Source organism: Aegilops tauschii, chromosome 3 (assembly GCF_002575655.3).
Source record: "Aegilops tauschii subsp. strangulata cultivar AL8/78 chromosome 3, Aet v6.0, whole genome shotgun sequence".
In the NCBI taxonomy this organism is placed as follows: Eukaryota; Viridiplantae; Streptophyta; class Magnoliopsida; order Poales; family Poaceae; genus Aegilops; species Aegilops tauschii.
This window is the reverse complement of record NC_053037.3, coordinates 87,710,185-87,732,129: the sequence shown is the minus strand read 5'-3', so window position 1 is coordinate 87,732,129 and position 21,945 is coordinate 87,710,185. Positions and strand designations below refer to the sequence as shown.

The 21,945-nt window shown below is 46.0% G+C and overlaps 1 long non-coding RNA gene across 1 annotated transcript; it reads right to left on the bottom strand.

The window, feature by feature from the left end:
* Positions 1-18,467: 18,467 nt before the first annotated feature.
* On the bottom strand, positions 18,468-20,679 carry LOC120976505 (uncharacterized). Its single transcript, XR_005772077.3, has 2 exons — positions 20,306-20,679; positions 18,468-18,695 (listed from the first exon to the last, which is right to left on the bottom strand). It is a non-coding gene; the product is annotated as an uncharacterized lncRNA (long non-coding RNA).
* Positions 20,680-21,945: the final 1,266 nt, after the last annotated feature.

The window sequence follows — 21,945 nt, the reverse complement described above, 5'->3', positions numbered from 1 at the left end:
TCACTTCACTTAGCCACAATTGGTGCCACTTCTATTCACAATATTCAGAAGGGGGGTGGTGGGTTTGCTTTTGGTTCCTCCTATGCACACAAGGTGTTCGATGAAATGCCCGAGAGCATGAAACAAACATGATATGAAGTGTCCGAGCCACACTTGAGCTTTCTCATTTATTTTTCCTCCGCGATCGCGGTTAGCAACTTGAACCTTTCATGTGTCATTGATAAAAATGCATGTGTGTAGTTCATTGTTTAATTTGTATTATTTCTAGCTAGTTAGTTTAACAAATGCATGATGGTTAATTATATACTTTATATAATAATAATGCAGATGAATCGGCAATGGATGTACGGTACCCGACTCTCCGGCGAGTTCACTACGGGTTTGAAAGATTTCCTCGTAGTGGCAAATGCGAACAAGCAGCGAGGTTTTATTATCTGTCCATGTGCTGTCTGTAAGAATCAGAAGGGTTACTCCTCCTCAAGAGACGTTCACATGCACCTGCTTCGGCACGGTTTCATGCGAAGCTATAATTGTTGGACCAAGCATGGAGAAAGATGGGTTAGAATGGAAGAAGATGAAGAAGGGGATGATATCGATGACAACTATCATGATCATTTCGGTGATACTTTCATGGAGGATGATGCTGAAGGTGGGGAAGGGTTAGGTGAAGGTGAAGAAGAGGCACATGATGAGCCCGCTGATGATCTTGGTCGGACCATTGCTGATGCACGGAGACACTGCGAAACTGACAAGGAGAGGGAGAATTTGGATCGCATGTTAGAGGATCACAAAAAGTCGTTGTACCCAAGATGCGATAATAGTCTGAAAAAGCTAGGCTGCACACTGGATTTGCTAAAATGGAAGGCACGGGAAGGTGTAGCTGACTCATCATTTGAAAATTTGCTGAAAATGTTGAAGAATATGTTTCCGAAGAATAACGAGTTGCCCGCCAGTACGTACGAAGCAAAGAAGGTTGTCTGCCCTCTAGGTTTAGAGGTTCTGAAGATACATGCATGCATTAACGACTGCATCCTCTACCGCGGTGAATACGAGAATTTGAATGAATGCCCTGTATGCACTGCATTGCGTTATAAGATCAGAGGCGATGACCCTGGTGACGATGTTGAGGGCGAGAAACCCAGGAAGAGGGTTCCCGCCAAGGTGATGTGGTATGCTCCTATAATACCACGGTTGAAACGTCTGTTCAGGAACAAAGAGCATGCCAAGTTGTTGCGATGGCACAAAGAGGACCGTAAGTCCGACGGGGAGTTGAGACACCCCGCTGATGGAACGCAATGGAGAAAGATCGACAGAGAGTTCAAAGATTTTGCAGCTGACGCAAGGAACATAAGATTTGGTCTAAGTACTGATGGCATGAATCCTTTTGGCGAGCAGAGCTCCAGCCATAGCACCTGGCCCGTGACTCTATGCATCTACAACCTTCCTCCTTGGTTGTGCATGAAGCGGAAGTTCATTATGATGCCAGTGCTCATCCAAGGTCCAAAGCAACCCGGCAACGACATCGATGTGTACCTAAAGCCATTAGTTGATGAACTTTTACAGTTGTGGGGCAGACCTGGTGTACGTGTCTGGGATGAGCACAAAGAAGAGGAATTTGACCTACGAGCGTTGCTTTTTGTAACCATCAACGATTGGCCTGCTCTCAGTAACCTTTCGGGACAGACAAATAAGGGATACAATGCATGCACGCACTGCTTACATGTGACTGAAAGTGTACGTTTGGGTAATTGTAAGAAGAACGTGTACCTGGGTCATCGTCGATTTATTCCCCGAAATCATAACGTAAGAAAGAAAGGCAAGCATTTCAACGGCAAGGCAGATCACCGGCCAAAGCCTGCGGAACGTACTGGTGCTGAGATATTTGATATGGTCAAGGATTTGAAAGTCATCTTTGGAAAGGGTCCTGGCGGACAATCAGTTCCGCGGGGAGTTGACGGGCACGCACCCATGTGGAAGAAGAAATCTATATTTTGGGAGCTACAATATTGGAAAGTCCTAGATGTCCGCTCTGCAATCGACGTGATGCATGTTACGAAGAATATTTGCGTGAACCTGCTAAGCTTCTTGAGCGTGTATGGGAAGACAAATGATACAAAGGAAGCACGGCAGGACCAGCAACTTTTGAAAGACCCAGATGACCGGCATCCGGAATGGTTTCAAGGTCGTGCCAGCTACGCTCTTACCAAAGAAGAGAAGGTCATTTTTTTTGAATGCCTGAGCAGTATGAAGGTCCCGTCTGGCTTCTCGTCGAATATAAAGGGAATAATAAACATGGCGGACAAAAAGTTCCAAAACCTGAAGTCTCACGACTGCCACGTGATTATGACGCAATTGCTTCCGATTGCTTTGAGGGGGCTCCTACCGGAAAATGTTCGAGTAGCCATTGTGAAGCTATGTGCATTCCTCAATGCAATCTCTCAGAAGGTAATCAATCCAGAAGATCTACCACGGTTACAGAACGATGTGGTCCAATGCCTTGTCAGTTTCGAGTTGGTGTTCCCGCCATCCTTCTTCGATATTATGACGCACCTCCTGCTCCACCTAGTCGAAGAGATTTCCATTCTCGGTCCTGTATTTCTACACAATATGTTCCCCTTTGAGAGGTTCATGGGAGTATTAAAGAAATATGTTCGTAACCGTGCTAGGCCAGAAGGAAGCATCGTCAAGGGCTATGGAAATGAGGAGGTAATTGAGTTCTGTATTGACTATGTTCCTGACCTTAAGCCGATTGGTATTCCTCAATCGCGGCACGAGGGGAGACTAAGTGGAAAAGGCACGATCGGAAGGAAATCAACGATATGTATGGACGGTCATTCTATGACTGAAGCACACCACACAGTTCTGCAAAATTCCAGCTTGGTGGCTCCGTACTTCGAGCAACACAAGAATATTTTACGCTCGGACAACCCGGGGAAGCCTGAATCCTGGATGAGAAAGGCCCACATGGAGACTTTCGGCAGTTGGTTGCGAAAACATTTAATGAATGACAATGATGTTGGAGATCAGCTGTACATGTTGGCCAAGACACCATCTTCGACTATAACGACTTTCCAAGGGTACGAGATAAATGGGAATACATTTTACACCATCGCCCAAGATAAAAAGAGCACCAACCAAAACAGTGGTGTCCGCTTTGATGCAGCAACCGAGAATGGGCAAAAGGTCACATATTATGGTTACATAGAGGAGATATGGGAACTTGACTATGGACCCTCCTTTAAGGTCCCTTTGTTCCGGTGCAAATGGTTCAAGCTAACAGGAGGTGGGGTAAAGGTGGACGAGCAATACGGAATGACAATGGTGGATTTCAACAATCTTGGTTACCTTGACGAACCATTCGTCCTTGCCAAAGATGTCGCTCAGGTTTTTTATTTGAAGGACATGAGTAGCAAATCGAGGAAACGGAAAGATAAGAAAACGATCAGTACATCATGCGATGATCCAAAGCGCCACATTGTTCTTTCAGGGAAAAGAAACATCGTGGGAGTGGAGGACAAGACAGACATGTCAGAAGATTATAATATGTTTGGTGAAATTCTGCCCTTCAAAGTGAACACTGACCCAAGCATTAAGTTAAATGATGAGGATGCTCCATGGATACGGCACAATCGTAAGCAAGCAGGGACACAAGGGAAGAATTGATGTGTAATAATTTATTGTACCAAACTTTGTTGAATGGATCATGTGAATTAAAACGTACGATGGCGAATCCGGATGATTTGTATTTGGTCGATGAACTGAATGATGTATCAAACCTTTTGTCAAACCTTCAAGGGATCGAGGATGTAGAAAAAAACAATCGGTATCGCCATCATACAGCCCTGCCGTGGCTACTGAGTGCATATATGCATACCAAATGCACGGCAGGACGTATGATGGCGAATCCGGATGATTTGTATTTGGTCGATGAACTGAATGATGTATCAAACCTTTTGTCAAACCTTCAAGGGATCGAGGATGTAGAACAAAACAATCGGTCTGAATGTTTAAAATGAATTAGTTTTATTTTTCTGGATTTTTTGATATATTATTTGTATTTTTAAGATTTTAAAATGAATTATTTTTATTTTTCTGGATTTTTTGATATATTATTTGTATTTTTAAGATTTTAAAATGAATTAGTTTTATTTTTCTGAATTTTTTGATATATTATTTGTATTTTTAAGATTTTCAAATGAATTAGTTTTATTTTTTGAATTTTTTGATATATTATTTGTATTTTTAAGATTTTCAAATGAATTAGTTTTATTTTTTGATTTTTTTGATATATTATTTGTATTTTTAAGATTTTCAAATGAATTAGTTTTATTTTTCTGAATTTTTTGATATATTATTTGTATTTTTAAGATTTTCAAATGAATTAGTTTTATTTTTTTGAATTTTTTGATATATTATTTCTATTTTTAAGATTTTAAAATGAATTAGTTTTATTTTTCTGAATTTTTTGATATATTATTTGTATTTTTAAGATTCTAAAATGAAAAGTATTTGAAAAAGGACCTTTAGTCGCGGTTCGTGACACGAACCGCGACTAAAGGCTCTTTCCGCGCGGGAACGAAAACGCCGCGAAAAAACCTTTAGTCGCGGTTCGTGACACCAACCGCGACTAAAGGTACCCCTTTAGTCCCGGTTGGGGACACCAACCGCGACTAAAGGCTTGCCCTATATATTCTCCGCGGCCCTCGTCTTCTCCGCGCTAAGGACCAAACGCATCCAGGACCTCGTCTTCTCCGCGGCGCCGCCCTCGTCTTCTCCGTGCCGCCGCCCTCGTCTTCTCCGCGCCGCCCTCGTCTCCGGTAGGTGCCCGCCGCCGCCTGCCGTCCTCCTCGCGTGCTTAGAAGAAGAGGGGACCGCCGCCGTCGTCTTCTCGCCGCCGTCCTCCGCCGCCTGCCGTCCTCCTCGTCGCCGCGTACTGGATGCGCGCCTTGCCAGCCTCGCGCGCGTGCGGAAACGGCGCCACTGTGCGTGCCCGTGCTGGTGGTCACCGCCGCGTGGGCAAACTAAGAATTGAGCAAGAGAGCAGAGAGAGAGAGAAGGAGAGCGCTCGGGGTCGTGGGGCCCACCCGTCAGCGAGCGAGAGAGAGAGAGCAGAGAGAGAGAAAGGGACTTGAGCAGTTTCTGTTTATAGATTCATAAATCCATAACTAATTCATAAATTCTCCAATTTGAGTGATTCAAATTTCTATACATTCAGGAACTTGAGAAGTTTCTATTTATAGAAAAAGTTCAACATGCTTCTGCAATAATGTTTGCACTAAATAATTAAATACAGAAAAGGGAACTAAAAATGGAAACTTGCAAAATTCATAACTTGAATTCTGTTAAGTCAAATTGAGCAAACTTGAGCTCTAAAATTTTGTCTTAACAAAATATACACAATAGTATTTTATTTGGGAATAATTGTATAAATTTGACCAAAAAAACATCAATTTTCTGTTCTGGTCATAAAAGAAAAGGAAAAAGAAAATGGCATAACTAATTAAATAATTATCCAAAAATTATGTTTAATACCTCAAAATGTTCAGTGAAACATTTGGCACATGTTTTCAACCTTATACATGCAGTTTGACATCTAAAGTATTTCTGTTTTTGTTGTTTTCCAAAAATGGCTGAAATGAAAGCAAAAATTAATAGCTCTTAATCATTCAACCGTCGCTGCTCCTCCTCTATGTCCCCTTAATCTTATTTTTTAATTCCTTTATACTTAATTAATTTTTACTACATGCAGGAGTGACATATGGCGGACGATGGAGCCGAGCCGCTTAGGGATCCGGAGGCTGAACGTTATTTAATGGGCATCATAAACAACGAGATTCCTTATGTGTCGGGCTCCGAAGATGAGCAAGAAGAGGATGTAGTCTCTTCTTTTCTGAACCTTGACGGTGGAACAGACATTGTCGATGATCAAGAAGGTGAAGGAACGGACATTGTCGACGGAGGTCAACCGTCAACAAACAACGATCTCGAATTGCAAGTAGCAACCACCTCCGGCGAGGTATATATATACATTGAGCCTCTCGTGATACAAACTTACTGAAATGTGAATACATATGTATTAACGCGCGCGACTCTCTTTCTTTTTTTAGCCCTCGGCCGGATCGAGTACGACAAAGCGTGGCAAATCCAAGGCGATGAAAACAGGAGAAACATATACCATTGATTTTGTCAGTGAAACCGGCAAGCCCCTACAGCACACCTCAAAGTTTATCAACCAATGCGGAGTCGTTGTTAGAGACAACGTCCCGATCACCGTCCAGGAATGGAAGGAGCCAAAGAAGGCACGTCTTGGTTTCAGTTTTGTCGACAAGAGAACGAAAAAGGATTGCTGGAGAAAGCTTATGGAACATTTCATTCTACCTCCGGAATACAACAAAGTCGATGAATTCGGTAACGAGGTTCCGGGTGGACGTGAGAGGAGGAGGCTAGTTAAAGAGTTCGCTCTTCAGAAGATGGCCGAAGCATTCCGGAACTTCAAGAAAAATTTAACCCGTGACTATGTCAATAAGGGCAAGACTCCGGATTTCAATGGACAACATGAGAAACTGAAAGATGATTGGCCAGAATTTGTGAGGCAAAAGAAATCGGAGCATTTCAAGGAAATATCGAAAAAAATAAGGATAATGCGAGTAAGACAAAGTACCATCATATTATGGGGCCAGGAGGATACCGCCTTTCGGAGCCTAAGTGGCAGAAGATGGAGGAGGACCTGAGGGTGCGAGGAATCCCTCTAGGTACAGAGGGATGGGACCCAAGGGCCAAAAGCTGGTGGTACGGGCATGGGGGATCGCTAGACCCGGAGACAGGGGTGTGTGTTCACCGGAAGAAAAATTTTGCTCCCACCCAAGCCCTTATTGACGCAATGACCCAAGCTCAAGAGGGCTTGATCAAGTTCAACAGAGAGAAAGACGCACTGACAACAGCCCTCGGGAATGATGAACACGGAGGACATGTACGAGGCAAAGGCAGAATTCCGTGGAAAGTAGGGTTTTCCCAGGACAATGACCCGTACTGTTACAGAAGCCGTAAGAGAAAGACGGACCGGGATGCAGATCTTTTGGCGAAGTTTGCATCGGAACTCCATGAGTAGAAGCAGACCGTGCATGAACTAGTAAAAGAAAAATCGGCTGCAGGGCCGCATGAAGATCATGAAGCGGATCGCGGAAGCTAGCAACGGAGAAGCAGCGTGGCTTCCACGGATGCCCCGCCTGGTGCTAATGCACCGACGATCGAGATTCGTGCACCGGAGCCTCACTACCCCGTGGATGATGTAAAGGAGATGAAAGAATGTGATCTGCATTATCCCGTGGGGAACGTTTCCACGAAGGTAGCTACCGGCAGTGCTTTACCCTGTACACCTGGAGCACTCCACCACAACAACCCCATTGCATATGGCTATGCTCGTGTCACGGTGGAAGACATAGTCCAAGAGTTTGAGGACCTGGAGATTGACAAAGCTACACCCGAAGGGGAGACAAGACTTGGAGATGTCAAGCGCCAGATCATTCTATGGAAAAAGAAGTACATAGTGTTTCCAGGCGAGGCGCCAAGGCTAACAAGTCCACCCCCCTCCGATGGTGGTGGTGGTGGTGGTGGCGGTGGTGGTGGTCGTGGTGGTTCACCTACACCTCCTTCACGCCATTCGATGCCGTCCCCCGATCCACAACCTCCGGCGGGTAAGCAGCCGCCGCCCCCCAATCCTCCTCCGGCGGGTACGACGCCCCCCAATCCTCCTCCGGCGGGTATGACGCCCCCCAATCCACCTCCGGCGAAGAAGCAGAAGCAGGCGGACAGCAAGGAAACCCGCTCCTGGACTATTAACCCGGACCCTTATGTACCTAAGACCACAACGGTACCAGAGCCATCACTGAAGCCTCTCCTCCCAAGGCCTTGGGAACTTAGTGAAGCTGAAGCCAAATTGGCCGCGTCTGCTCATTATGAGAAATGGAAGGCGGATATGAAGGCGATAAAAGAGCCTGAGCCCAAGCAAGTATTCACTGAGAAGCAAAAGAAGTGGGCTAAGGATTTTTTGACGACACCATCCCAAGCCGAGCTGAATATGCCTGACAACTATGGACACGAACTTCGTAGGCAAGCAGAAATATTGAAGGAGGAGAAAGAAGAAAGTAAAAAAAGCGGGAAACAAGTTGACCAGCTCGGGATGCAGAATAAACAATCGATCCCCCCGCTCATAGTGAAAGCCGGTCCGGAAGAGGACCCCGAGATCATAGCAGCTGCGGCAGCACTTGGATTGACTGTAGCGAGTGCCATGAAACAAGCATCCGAGATGGGTTTGACTCTTCGTGCCTCGTTAGACCTTGAGGATGCGCCAGTATGTGAGATAGCATTACAATATGTGCGGAATGGGCCTCTCGTTGAGCCCGCGCGGGAAAAGAGTCTAGCACCACAAATGCGAAATCTGCTACGTTGGTACAAGCATTTCATAACATGGGCCGGCAAAGAATATGTTTATGCGGATGTTACAGAGGAGCATCACACCAAACGGTGCTCTGTACAAGTTCATATGAGTGAATTCTTCCAGCTGTTCAATCTGCGCGAGCTCGACAAATCTATCCTGAGTTGCTACGTTCTGTAAGTGATTTATTTCTACCTCATCTCGTTCTTCATTGCCTGCACTATATATATATTGTCCTAACTATATTGTTGCATACGCTATTATGCAGATTGAAGATTTGGGAATGCAAAATAAGAAACATCCATGATGTTGGGTTCATTGACCCACATATCGTTAATGGACATGTGTTACAAAATCACCCCGAAGACGTGGAGAAAGACTTGTACAAGTTTCTTAGAAAGCATCAACTCAAAAGTCATATTCTATTTCCTTACCATTTTGGGTGAGTGTTTCTCTCTTGTGCCCATTCTCTTTTGTTTACTCCATGCATGGTATGTCTAATCGATGAGTTATGCATGACTCCGCATGTGCCGTGTCCGCAGGTTCCACTGGATTCTGCTAAATATTGAACTTCACACCTCCAGAGTTCTAATCATGGACTCTATGGATTCGGATTCAAAGCGTTGGGCCGACATGAGAAAAATGCTGCAAAAGTAATTATTTTCAATCATTTGAGCTCTATATCGATCGGTCTCTTTCGTTCATTTCCTAATATCAAGTAACTAATAACTCCCTTGTTCATTTAATTTTCTTTGCCCTGTAGGGTTTGGAGACGGTTCTCAGAAGAAATTGTCGGTGAATTCAAACATGAGCTAGATTTTAGAAGGTTAGTTAATGTGGATAAGCAGCCACCGGGGACCAATCTATGTGGATACTATGTTTGTGAGAACATCCGGAGACACACCTCTGAGCGGAAGGCATCGGATAGCGTGCGGAAGGCGACGGATAACTTGCGGAGGAGGCTTAGTCCAGAAGCTCGCTTCCGACCAATTCAAGATGAATTAGCAGGATTTTTCATGAGGGAAGTCATCAATCCTAAAGGAGAACACTATACCGAGGACGAAGAAATTTATATGCATACCCGAGATTGAAACTTGTTCGAAGTTGTATATGGTCATCCATCCTAATTGTGTATGGAAACTTGTTCGAAGTTGTATATGGTCACCCGAGATTGAATATATATTATATATTCCTCTTGAATTCTTCTTGTTTGAAATTTCATATGCATGTATATAGTAGCGTAGAATATGTGTACTGAAACTTCATCAAAATTAAAATAAAACACAAAATAAAATATAAAAGAAATAAAACACTACAAATTAAAAAGAAACCAGGTTTAGGGGGGCTAAAACCCTAAACCTGCGGAGGAGGCCTTTAGTCCCGGTTAGCCACGAGAACCGGGACTAAAGGTCCTCCGCCCCGACGGACTCCTAGCGCCCACGTGGACGGGCCTTTAGTCGCGGTTCGTAAGAGGCGCGACTAAAGGGGGGGGCCTTTAGTCGCGCATATTTAGTCCCGGTTGCACAGCCGGGATTAATGGCCTTTGCGAACCGGGACTAAAGGCCTATTTTCTACCAGTGGGTGGTGCATGCAAAGAGGGGCGCTGGCAACAAGCAGAAACGAGGGAAGACTCAGCTGAGTGGCAAAGGCAAGAACCAGGAGGAGGAGATGATGGACTCGGATAGCATGGATGGACTGGAGGCAACCGACCTTGGGGCCGCCGGTAAACTGATGGGGTCGGATGTGCCGCCCCGTCAGGAGCAATGAATTGGCTTAGTTGGAACTGTCGTGGGGCGGGGAACCCCTTGACAGTTCGTGATCTCGCGTCTCTTGTTAGGACGCATTCCCCAAGTCTTGTTTTCTTGTGTGAGACTAGGCAAAATAAAGATAAGATGTATCGCCTTAGAAACAGGTTAGGTCTGTCCGGTTTTGAAGCTGTCAGTTGTAATGGTCGTAGTGGTGGTTTAGCACTTTTTTGGCATGAGTCTATGTACGTCGATGTTCAGGAAGCCAATGAAAGATCGATTGATGTGTACCTTCGTGCCTCGGCTGATGCACCACTTTGGCGGGCTACATTTGTGTACGGAGAACCGCGTGTGGAGAACCGGCACCTTATGTGGAACAAACTCAGGAGTCTGCATGCACAAAGCTCGCTGCCACGGATTGTTATTGGCGATTTTAATGAAGCTATGTGGGACTTCGAGCACCAATCAGAGACCCCGAGATCGCCAGGCCAGATGCTTAATTTCCGTGACGCTCTAGAGGCTTGTGAACTGACTGATATTGGTTTTACAGGTCACCCCTTCACATATGATAATAGAAGAAGCAGAAGGGCAAATGTCCAGGTGAGGCTTGACAGAGCCGTGGCTTCAAATGGCTGGAGGGACATGTTCGTGCATGCGTCGGTGACACACTTAGTCTCGCCGGCGTCGGACCACTGCCCTCTACTACTCAAATGCTCTCTGGAGGAGGACCGGTGAAAGAACATGCGGTGCCCCCATGTTTGGTTTTGGTAATTGATGACAATCTCTATGGACTAATGGTTGCCTTGAGTTATATTTGAAGGATTTGTCCATAGGCTTTTCTTGAAGTCCATGTGTTGGTTTCAAGGAGTTTATGTGGTGACCAAGGTGTTGTTAAGGAATTATCCAAAGATTGGTCATGTGAGAGTAGAGCTTATTGCAAGCATGTCTTGAAGAAGAAGATTGTGTGATCATTCATGTTTACCTTCAAGACATCATCCAAATGAAGAGAGTTGGAAAGAGTCTAGGTTGATCAAGACTAAGTCAAGAGTGAATCAAGTTGATCAACACACAAAGCGCACAAGATGTACCGAGAGGGATCAAGCGATCCCATGGTGTGGTAAGCATTGTCGATTACGCTTTGTGTACTAACCCATGATCTTTGTGAGAGTTCTTTGTGGGGTTAGGTTGCGGTGTGCAAGTTCAAGTGAAGCATCATGAAGAGATCAAATGCTTGAAGCTTGCCGTCCATTGTGGCGACAATGGACTTATGAAGATGTTGCGGTGCGCAAGTTCAAGTGAAGCATCATGAAGAGATCAAATGCTTGAAGCTTGCCGTCCATCGTGGTGACAATGGACTAGTGAAGATGTGCGGAAGAGTGGCTCACCCATAGTGGAGTATGGGGGAGCAATCAACTAGTCTTCATCGAGCCAACACAACCAAGAAAGGTGGTCCAACTTGAGGGAGTCAAGATTGTCATCATCTAGCTCAAGTGGACCATGTGCAAGGCAAAGGTTTTCTCTTGATAGGTTTTCTATTTTACCGGTCTCATGATGGTAGTTGGGAGACCGGGTTATAGGATCGATTGCCGTACTATCAAGGGGGGCTCTCGATGAGTAGCTTGATCGTATCGTTCATAGAGAGCTCAAACCATTGCATCCTTGCATCATCTTTGTTGGTTCTTGTTTGGTTCTTCTCTTTGTGAGTTTTGGAGCTTATGGTCATCTTGATGACAAGCTCGAGTTCATCGAAAACGGAGTTCACTCGCATCTTCTATGATGTTTTCGATGTTGGAGGTTATGCCGGTTCTTCTCGGTTGGAGGTTTCACTCCTCTATTTTTTTGGCATACCTCCCCTGCCTCTTCTTACTATAACCTTGCTGTGTTGATGCTACTCATCTCGCTGTGTTGATGCTACTCATCGTCTTGTATCCAACAAGCTTGAGGTTGCTCAATTCGGAGCTCATATGAAGAAGTTATGGCAGTTCTGGTTTTCTCCCTGCGGTAGTACCGCGGCCAGAGCGGCAGTACCGCTTATCGCCCCAAGCGGTAGTACCGCTGTCCAAAGCGGTAGTACCGCCTATGGCCATAGGCGGTAGTACGGCTACGGTTCCGCGCTGGTACCGCCTCGATTTTGGGTCTTGCATTTTTCGTGTCGAGTTTTGCAGTAGTTGCACGGCAGTAAGGCACGGCAGTTCCACCTATAAGCGGTAGTACCGCCCTGATGGGCGGTAGTACCGCCTATAAGCGGTAGTACCGCTCCGGTCGGGCGGTAGTACCGCTACTGCATTTTTGGTCCCGTGTTCTGCTCCTCCGGCGGTAGTACCGCCGGGGTGCGCGGTACTACCGCCCCAAGGTTCATGTTTGGTTGCTCCTTTTCCCTGCTTCTTCCGCCAGAGCGGTAGTACCGCTCGTGGAGCGGTAGTACCGCTCGTGTGCGGGCTGAGCACATAACGGTTGGATTTTCCCCCTTCTATAAAAGGGGGTCTTCTTCCCCAATGAACCTTATCCTTTGAGCTCGTGTTCTTCCCCCATTGTTGACCTTCTTCGAGCTTGCTAACTCTCAATCCCTCCATGGATCCTTGCTAGTTTTTGAGGGAAAAGAGAGAGGAGATCTAGATCCACATTTCCACCAATCACTTTCTCCTCTATGTGAGGGGAACCCCTTGGATCTAGATCTTGGAGTTCTTGGTGTTCTCCTTCTTGTTCTTCCTCTCATTTTCTTCCCTAGCATTAGTTGCTTCGGTGGGATTTGAGAGAGAAGGACTTGGGCACTCCGTGTGCCCTTGCCATTGCATTTGGTGCATCGGTTTGAGTTCTCCACGGTGATACGTGGAAGTTACAAGTTGAGAAGCTTATTACTCTTGGGTGCTTGGTGCCCTTGAGCTTGTTCCTCTTGGGTTCTTGGGCACCCTAGACGGTTGGTGGTGTTCGGAGCTCAATCATTGTGGTGTAAAGCTCCGGGCAAGCGTCGGGGTCTCCAATTAGGTTGTGGAGATCGCCCCGAGCAATTTGACGGGTACCGGTGACCGCCCCCAAGGGTTGCCAAAGTGTACGGGTTCGGTGACCGCCCCCAAGGGTTGCCATTTGTACGGGTTCGGTGACCGCCCTCAAGGGTCCCTTAGTGGAATCACGGCATCTTGCATTGTGCGAGGGCGTGAGGAGATTACGGTGGCCCTAGTGGCTTCTTGGGGAGCATTGTGCCTCCACACCGCTCCAAACGGAGATTAGCATCCGCAAGGGTGTGAACTTCGGGATACATCGTCGTCTCCGCGTGCCTCGGTTATCTCTTACCCGAACCCTTTACTTATGCACTTTACTTTGTGATAGCCATATTGTTTCTTGTCATATATCTTGCTATCACTTAGTTGTGTATCTTGCTTAGCATAAGTTGTTGGTGCACATAGGTGAGCCTAGTTGTTGTAGGTTTTGTGCTTGTCAAATTAACCGCTAGGTTTATTCCGCATTTGTTCAAGCCTAAACCGTAATTATTTTAAAGCACCTATTCATCCCCCCTCTAGGCGACATCCACGATCTTTCAGCCCAACAATGTCCGACGATATGAGCTGATGTGGGAGAGGTCACCGGCGCTGGAAGCCATCATTGCGAACTCATGGACGAGCCGAGGTACGAAACAAAATCTTGGTGATGTCAGAGAGGCCCTAGCCAAGGTAATGCATGACCTGCATACTTGGAGCAACAGAACCTTTGGCAATGTAACGAGAGAGCTTGAAAAGTCTCGGTCTCGTTTGGAAGAACTTACTAACATGAATGCAGATCGACGGGAGATACGAGCGGAGATGGATAAAATGAATGAATTATTATACAAGGAAGAGATGATATGGCTACAACGGTCGAGGATTCGGTGGCTCAAGGAAGGGGATCGGAACACCAAGATGTTCCACCGCAAGGCGGTGTGGCGAGCCCAGAAAAATAGAATAAAAGGATTGGTAGATGACCAACGGGTGCTTCACACCGATCAGAGTACCATGTTACATTTGGCTAATGATTATTTTCAAAACCTGTTTTCCGCTAACCATCTACTTGACCCTGGAGACGTATTACAGCTAGTTGAGCCAAAGGTCACTACGGCAATGAATGAGGACTTGTGTAAGGAGTTCACTGATGATGAAATATCAAATGCTTTGTTCCAAATAGGTCCCTTGAAAGCGCCGGGACCGGACGGTTTCCCGGCAAGGTTCTTCCAGCGCCATTGGTCTGTGATGAAGGATGAGATTGTTGCTGCAGTGAAACTATTCTTTGCCACCAGGGTAATGCCGGAAGGGGTAAACAACACCACCATTGTGTTAATTCCAAAGGTTGACTCTCCAACTAGGCTCTCTGATTTTCAGCCAATTATCCTCTGTAATATGATCTATAAGGTCATTGCCAAATGTTTAGTGAACAGATCGCGCCCCATCTTGGATGAGATCGTTTCCCCGGTACAGAGTGCCTTTGTGCCGGGGAGGTTGATTACGGACAACGCACTAATTGCATTTGAATGCTTCCATGCAATAAAACAGGAGAAGGACCCTGAACAGAGCTTTTGTGCGTATAATTTGGACTTGTCGAAGGCATATGATAGAGTGGACTGGGTATTTCTGGAGCGGATGATGCAACAGTTGGGTTTCTCTTGCCGATGGGTGAATTGGATAATGGCGTGTGTCACCTCGGTGAGATATAATGTTAGATTAAATGGAGCCCTCTCAGATTCGTTCGCACCGGCCTGTGGGCTACGGCAGGGAGACCCTATTTCACCCTTTCTGTTTCTTTTTGTGGCTGATGGTTTGGATGCTATTTTAAGACAGGAAATTGAGGGACAAAGGATCACACCGATGCGAGTATGTCCTCAAGCACCGGGAATTTCGCATCTCTTGTTTGCGGACAACACACTACTGTTTTTCCGTGCTAATGCTACAGAAGCTAATCACGTCAGAGACGCATTGGAGAGGTACGCTACAGCAACCGGGCAAATTATTAACCCAAATAAATGCTCCATTATGTTTGGGCCAAGGTGTCCGGAGGCGAAAAACAGGAGGTTATGCACACGCTGGAGGTGGTGAATGCAAGTTTTGAAGAAAAATACCTTGGCTTTCCTACCCCTAGTGGTCGGTTATCTAAAGGGAAACTAAAAAATGTGCAACAACAGCTTACCAAGAGAATTATTCAGTGGGGGGAGTTCATGTCGCAGGCAGGAAGGGAGGTCCTCATTAAGGCTGTAGCGCAGGCCTTACCGACGTTTCTTATGAGCATTTTCAAGTTCCCCAGGAGCACATGTGACGACCTTGCACGTATGATCCGCAGCTGCTGGTGGGAAGCATACAGAGATAAGAGGAAAACGCATTGGAGGGCTTGGGATCACTTACTGCGGCCCAAATCTGCTGGTGGTATGGGATTCAAGGACTTCAGACTATTTAATCAAGCGATGTTGGCTAGGCAAGCTTGGAGGTTGCTGGTGAACACGGACAGCTTGTGTGCCAGGGTCTTGAAAGCGCGCTATTACCCTAATGGCAAACTACAGGACACAGTCTTCTCCACCAACGCTTCGCAAACTTGGCTGTCAATAGTGCATGGCTTGGATCTATTGAAGAAGGGCTTGGTCTGGCGCATTGGTAAGGGGCTATCAGTTCGCATTTGGAGAGACTCATGGATCCCCCACCCCATTGGGCGTCCTCCAATCACTCAACAAGGGCGCTGCAGGTTGAGGAGGGTGAGCGAGCTGCTGGATGACAATGGTGCTTGGCGCGTTGAGTTGCTCCAGCAGGTGTTCTGGCCGGTTGACGTACAACAAATTTTGAAGATTAAGGCATCCCCAAGGCTGGGAGATGATTTTATTGCGTGGGGTGCCGAACGCACTGGTATCTTCACCGTGCGTAGCGCATACCGGCTGGCGCTCGAGGACAAGTTGCGTCCCTCTTCAGTCGCGGCGAGCAGGGCACCGGACGGGTGACGTGCCGTCTGGGCATTTTTATGGAGGTGCCCTGCTCCTCCGAAGGTGCGTGTCTTTAGTTGGCGGGTGGCTACAAATGCACTTGCTACTTGGGCTAACAAATTTGATCGCCATATGGAGGTATCTGATATATGTCCACTATGTGGTCTCGAGTGAGAGGACACATATCATGTGTTTTGCAGGTGTCCACGGGCTGTGGATTTATGGCGTACCATGGCGGAGGTCTGGAGAATTCCCGAAGTCACATCCATACGGAACACGGGGTTGGAATGGTTCTTGAACCTCATGGCGGAGTGTGACGAGGGTGACCGTCTCAGAGTCATCATGGTGATGTGGAGGTGCTGGTTCATACGTAATGAGATCCAACATGACAAGAAACCACCGCCTATGAAGGTTTCTCGACGCTTCCTACAGAGCTATGTTTTGCTCGCTGTTGGGTGTACAACAATACCCAACAGGAGACTGGGATAAGGGGAAGATGGTTCTGCAGCATGAAGGGGCGGTGCAGCGATCTTCGCATGTGTCGACGGGACCAAAGCTTACTCGGAAGTGGCACCCACCGCCGCATGGGTGGGCTAAGCTGAATGTCGACGGTTCCTTCGCCCACGAGGATGGTAGGGCGGGCTCCGGCATGGTTCTACGTGGTCATGATGGCGCCATCATCTTCTCTGTATGCAGAGCCCTGCGTTCGTGCCCTAACCCACTTCATGCCGAGCTGGAAGGGTGACGGGAAGGACTCGCACTGGCCTTACAGTGGACTGAGCTACTGATCGCCCTCGAATGCGATTGCCTGCATGCAATATCGTTGATCAAGGCGACGGGACAAGACCGATCCGAACATGCAATGGTGGTTTCAGAGGTCAAGCTTCTTTTGGGTTCTAGGGAGTCTAGTGTTACTCATATCTCTAGAGAGCAAAATAATGTAAGCCATGTTTTAGCAAATTTTGGTAGAACGGAGGACCGTACGGTGGTTTGGCTCCGCTCTGGCCCAGCTAACATCCCTAGCTTGTGTAGGGATGAACTTCTATGCTCTTGAGTAATACAACCCTTTTACCCTCGAAAAAAAATGGAGTGAAGCGACAAAACAGGAGTGGAGAAGCCACGGCTTTTCCCGTATCCGAATGGTCCCTTCCACACAACCTGTAACATCACACCCATGTTGCTCATCCGCAACTTGTGCATCACGCCCATGTCGCTCCGGCTCCGGCTCCGCTCAGCTGTGTATATAAGCACAGATGGGTCGGGTCGAGTCAAGTAGGCGATGAGCTGCCGTGCTACGTCTACGTGCTCTGCATGATCACCGCAAGTCCTCGGCCTCGTCAGCAGCTCAAGCTCGAATTTTCTTCATAGCTATGGTAAGCGATCCATCCATCCATCCTTGCGGTTAAGTTCGAGCTTGTCGGACTATGATTGCTTTTCTTTCTTTAGAAATTCTCCTTGTTAGGCCCTGCTGCAGATTCATGGCTGAGCTAGTAGTAGTATAAAGCAGTACTATTCCTCTGTTCCCTGTATATGTGGGTTTTGATTTGCGTTCCCCGAACCATATCTTTCCGTATCATTTCGCTGCTTCAACACAACATACATCTTGATCTGAATCTCGGTAATGGCTAGGGAGGGAGAGAGGGAAGGGCAGGGGAGGGGGGAGGAAGCCAAGCTCGATCTGCTGTGTCTGCACGTTATTGGGCAATGGCCATCTAGCGGTGGGTCCACCGTCTGTCTTTGACCCAGAAGAACGATAACGTGGTACAACTCTGCATTGGCTTGCTCACAAAGGAAAAAAAATTGCAAGTTCAAAATAAATTTTGCTCAACGGCCCTTTGCATAAAACCCAGTGTAGATATGCCCACTTCTTCTGAGTAGCAAACTTGATTTAGTATTCGAAAAATATGGAGGTTGAAACTCCCGCCGCCTCTGATTATGATGCACATCAACATTCTTATAAATTACTCAACAAGACAACCATGATCGAACAATTACAAAATATGAAATAAATATTGCGAATTCGCAGGGGCACGCACCTGCCAAGCCCTGCCCAGCAACTCGATTGGCTGGTGATCCGCGGAGTAGTTGGATCCCGCATGAGGGCACAATAAGTTTTAAGTTTCAGTCATTGAAACTTACGACTTTTTATATGAAACTTGCGATTTTCTCAGTCGTTTTTACCAAGTTTTGTAGACAAGATTTTAAGATGTTTTTTTGCTGGTCGTAGGAAAAAACGTGATTTTATTATTTGCCTGTACTAAGTTTCAAGTGTTGAAACTTAACATTTATTTTCAAAATTGGTCAATACGTATTCAAAATGGATCTTATTTGAAAGCCCTCGTCACGAGAAACACGAATATGAAAACATAACTTAATTTAGAATTTTTGTTTAAAGATATAAAAGTTTGAAAATCGGAAAGTAAAATGAAATAAAAGCACGCCCGAGGGACTGCGTGCTGTGAGACCTGCTTGCCACAAATCCTCTCCCAATTAAATACCTACGACAAAGTCTACTAACGCCTTCAAGAAGGGATAAACATCCTTGCATCGTCGTCGTCGCGTCTTTCTTGCATCATCGTGCCACATCCTGCCAAAGACGGCTTAGACAAGGATTTTCATCATGGTTGCCAAGACTAACGAATGAAAATCAGCACAACAACAAGTAGACAACACCTTAATAAGCTAACGACACAAATTCATCGTTGTTGAACCCGACCAATAAAGGTCAACAAAAGGGTTTTCAGTGCAGACACCAGTCAGCATCTTGACGATGTATCATTCTATAGTCGCATCTATCAGTACTTCACGCCAGGCCAGAAAGACAATAGCAAATTGGTCAGACGTACTCCCACCTTAAACCACAGTCATAGCCGTCAAGGGGAGCCCGTGTCTCGCGCGGATCTGGTTGTTGACACTCTACGCTAGCGCAAGTCACACTACATCATCCACCATAGCGTTGGAGCCGTTGCTCCGATGCTAGATGCCATCGAAGATCCGCCGGTGTGCCTCATAAGGGATTTGAACAAATCAGACGATTTTCATGTAAACCAGATGATTTTCATTTAAACCAGACCACATTCATGCGCGGAGAGGGTTTTGAGTGGGTCTGTGGTGGCAGACGCGTACATGCAGTGGTCCGGGCGCCCGCAAAGTCCCCTTGGTTTGCGTCCGGTTTTGGGGATTTGGGACAACCGGACTGGTCCATAGACTGCATCCGGAAATCTACGTCCGGACGTTTGAAGGTCCACGTTGGAGATGCCCTGACTACCCAACTTTTTTGTAAAATTAGCATATACATATTCTCAAAAATTAAGTAGCATATAAATGCAGGAATGGTAAAAAAAATGTACAAATTCATATAATTAACTACATGTGCTTTAAGTGGAGAAAGATATGTTTTGAAGAGACACATAACGATAACCTGTTACAGCCACACAACACTTACTACTCGCGGCCCCGTATTACACACTCGGGAACATACCAAAAGCCATAGTCCTCTAGGTAATATCCTCCGAGGTCTGATGAACGATGTCAATGTATGTTAGCCTCTTTTTTCATATAAAAGAATAGAGAAGGCTTGGAATCATCACGTGTGAAGCCTTGCGGACGTTTCTAAACATGGCTAATCTTGAATAACAAGTGTCATGTCATGCATTGCTTCCTAGTCTGCTTTCTACTCCCTTCGTCCCAAAATAAGCGTCATCGATTTAGTACAATTTTGTATTTATTTTAGAACTAAGGGATTTTTTTTAGCAACAACCAGTCAAATTTTCAGCAAACTGCTATTGTATTTATCAAATTTTGTTGGCACGCCGGAATACGCCAGAGGAAATATGCCGGAATAGCCGAGAGGAAATATCTTGTGTACGTAGTAGTTTGGGAAGCCACTAGTTGCAAATATCCATTTGGAGTTCAGAAGCATGGTACCACATGTCCACGTGGCTGTTAAACTCCACAAGCACGGTCCTGGTGGTAGGGAAAATATCAGGTGATACAGTGGCGGATCCAGGATTGGAGCAAGCCCCGGGCCCAATTTTTTTTTTCGAGGCGAGAGAAAAACTTAACGTCCATCACGCTATAGCTACCTCAAAAGAATGCCCCAAATGTGGCTCAATTGCACCGGAAATTTAGAATTTAAACTCAAAATACATAAAAAGATAACAAAAACTACGAGCAATACACGATAAAAAAGAGTACCAAATCATTGACTTGCTTCATAGTGTCTTTCCTAACTTGATCAACGGTGGAAGAAGAGCCAACACCTTAAAGAAATCAAAAGCAAAATTTCATAAGATAAGACATACGAGCTGTTTTACGGTGATTGGGTTAGTACTTGGAGTACTTAGCAGTACTTACATGTCTGATCACGTCTGATTTTTATTAGCCGTCCGATCTTGCGGGGAATTTTAATTGATTAAATTTAATATGTTAATTGCGATAAGGGCATAATGGTCCAGGGGAAATATCTTTTCTTGAACCGATCACCTGAGGACCAGATCCATGTCTACTCGATCCAGTTCAGAATCCTCCTCCGATGTATTCGTCGCCCCTCGCCGCTCCTGACCTTCTCCGTCCTCGACCTGCCTGGTGAGAGGAATAAATTCATCTTCCTCGTCCTCCACCCAACCAACCCCAGCCCCCACGCCGTCACCGAAGAAGAAGAAGGCCGGATCTGCGCCGGCTGAATCGGCGGCGACGGCGGCGGGCGATCCCATCTCTTCGCGTGTACCATCCTTAAGGTATGAATTCGGCTTGGCGTTCTGCTCGTTCTCTTGGCCGTTGCGCCCCTCCACCGTGCATGCAGTACAACCTCAACCCCACAAGATCCGGGTAATTTAGCAGTATGCGAGATTTGTACGGACTAGAACAACGAATGGAAAGCTTCATCGTGGCATAGTTTCTCTTGAGCTAATCGCATCATGTTAGTTTAACTAAGATGTTGAGGGCATTGCTTACTTCCTTTGGTGCCGCAGAAAAAAAGTGACATACTTGACGTTTGAGATGAGATATACTAAAGGAAGATGAGATACTGGTTCCATAGTTGACTTAATTTAGTTTATTAAAGTCATCATCACTTTAGGTTTGCATAGTGCATGAAATATAGTTTAAAGGAAGATGAGATACTACTTGTTGGGCGTTGATGATTGGTTTCCCTCACATGTCAAACGAGCAAAGTCTTTTCCATGCACTTTTCTTTGCCTATGAGCTATTTTACACCTGCAACATTGATAAACAGAAAGATGTTGATGATTGGTTTCCCACACATGTCATATGCAGGAAGACATGGCGTATGCAAGTGATGAGAGTATGTTCGAGTATCTAAATGTTGTCAGCAAGATGTTTGATAGTGAGGCTGAAGGCTATGAATTCTACAACAAATATGCTCTTGAAAAAGGTTTTAGTGTGAGGAAAAGCTACGTTGAGTGGGATGGATCCAACAAATACAAAATTTTAAGGAAAATTGTGTGTAGTCGTCAAGGGTTTCGCGAAGAGAAGCACATGAAAAGAAAGATGGAAGATAGAAAGAGGAGGCCACGAAGTTTAACTCGTGTTGGGTGTAATGCTAAATTGGTCATTACGAGACAGGAGGAAACCGGTCGGTGGTTTGTCAAGGATTTCATCGATGAGCACAGCCATCCTCTAGCCCCACGGGATCTTTCTTGTCTGCTGCGTTCGCACAGACGAATTAGCGATGAGCAGAAAGCGGACATTGCGGACATGGAAAAATGTGGGATCCGCAAATACCGTATTATGGATATTTTGTGCTTTCAATACGGTGGATTTGATAAGGTTGGATGCATAAAGAGGGATGAAAGATCGTGGATGTCGCCTAGAGG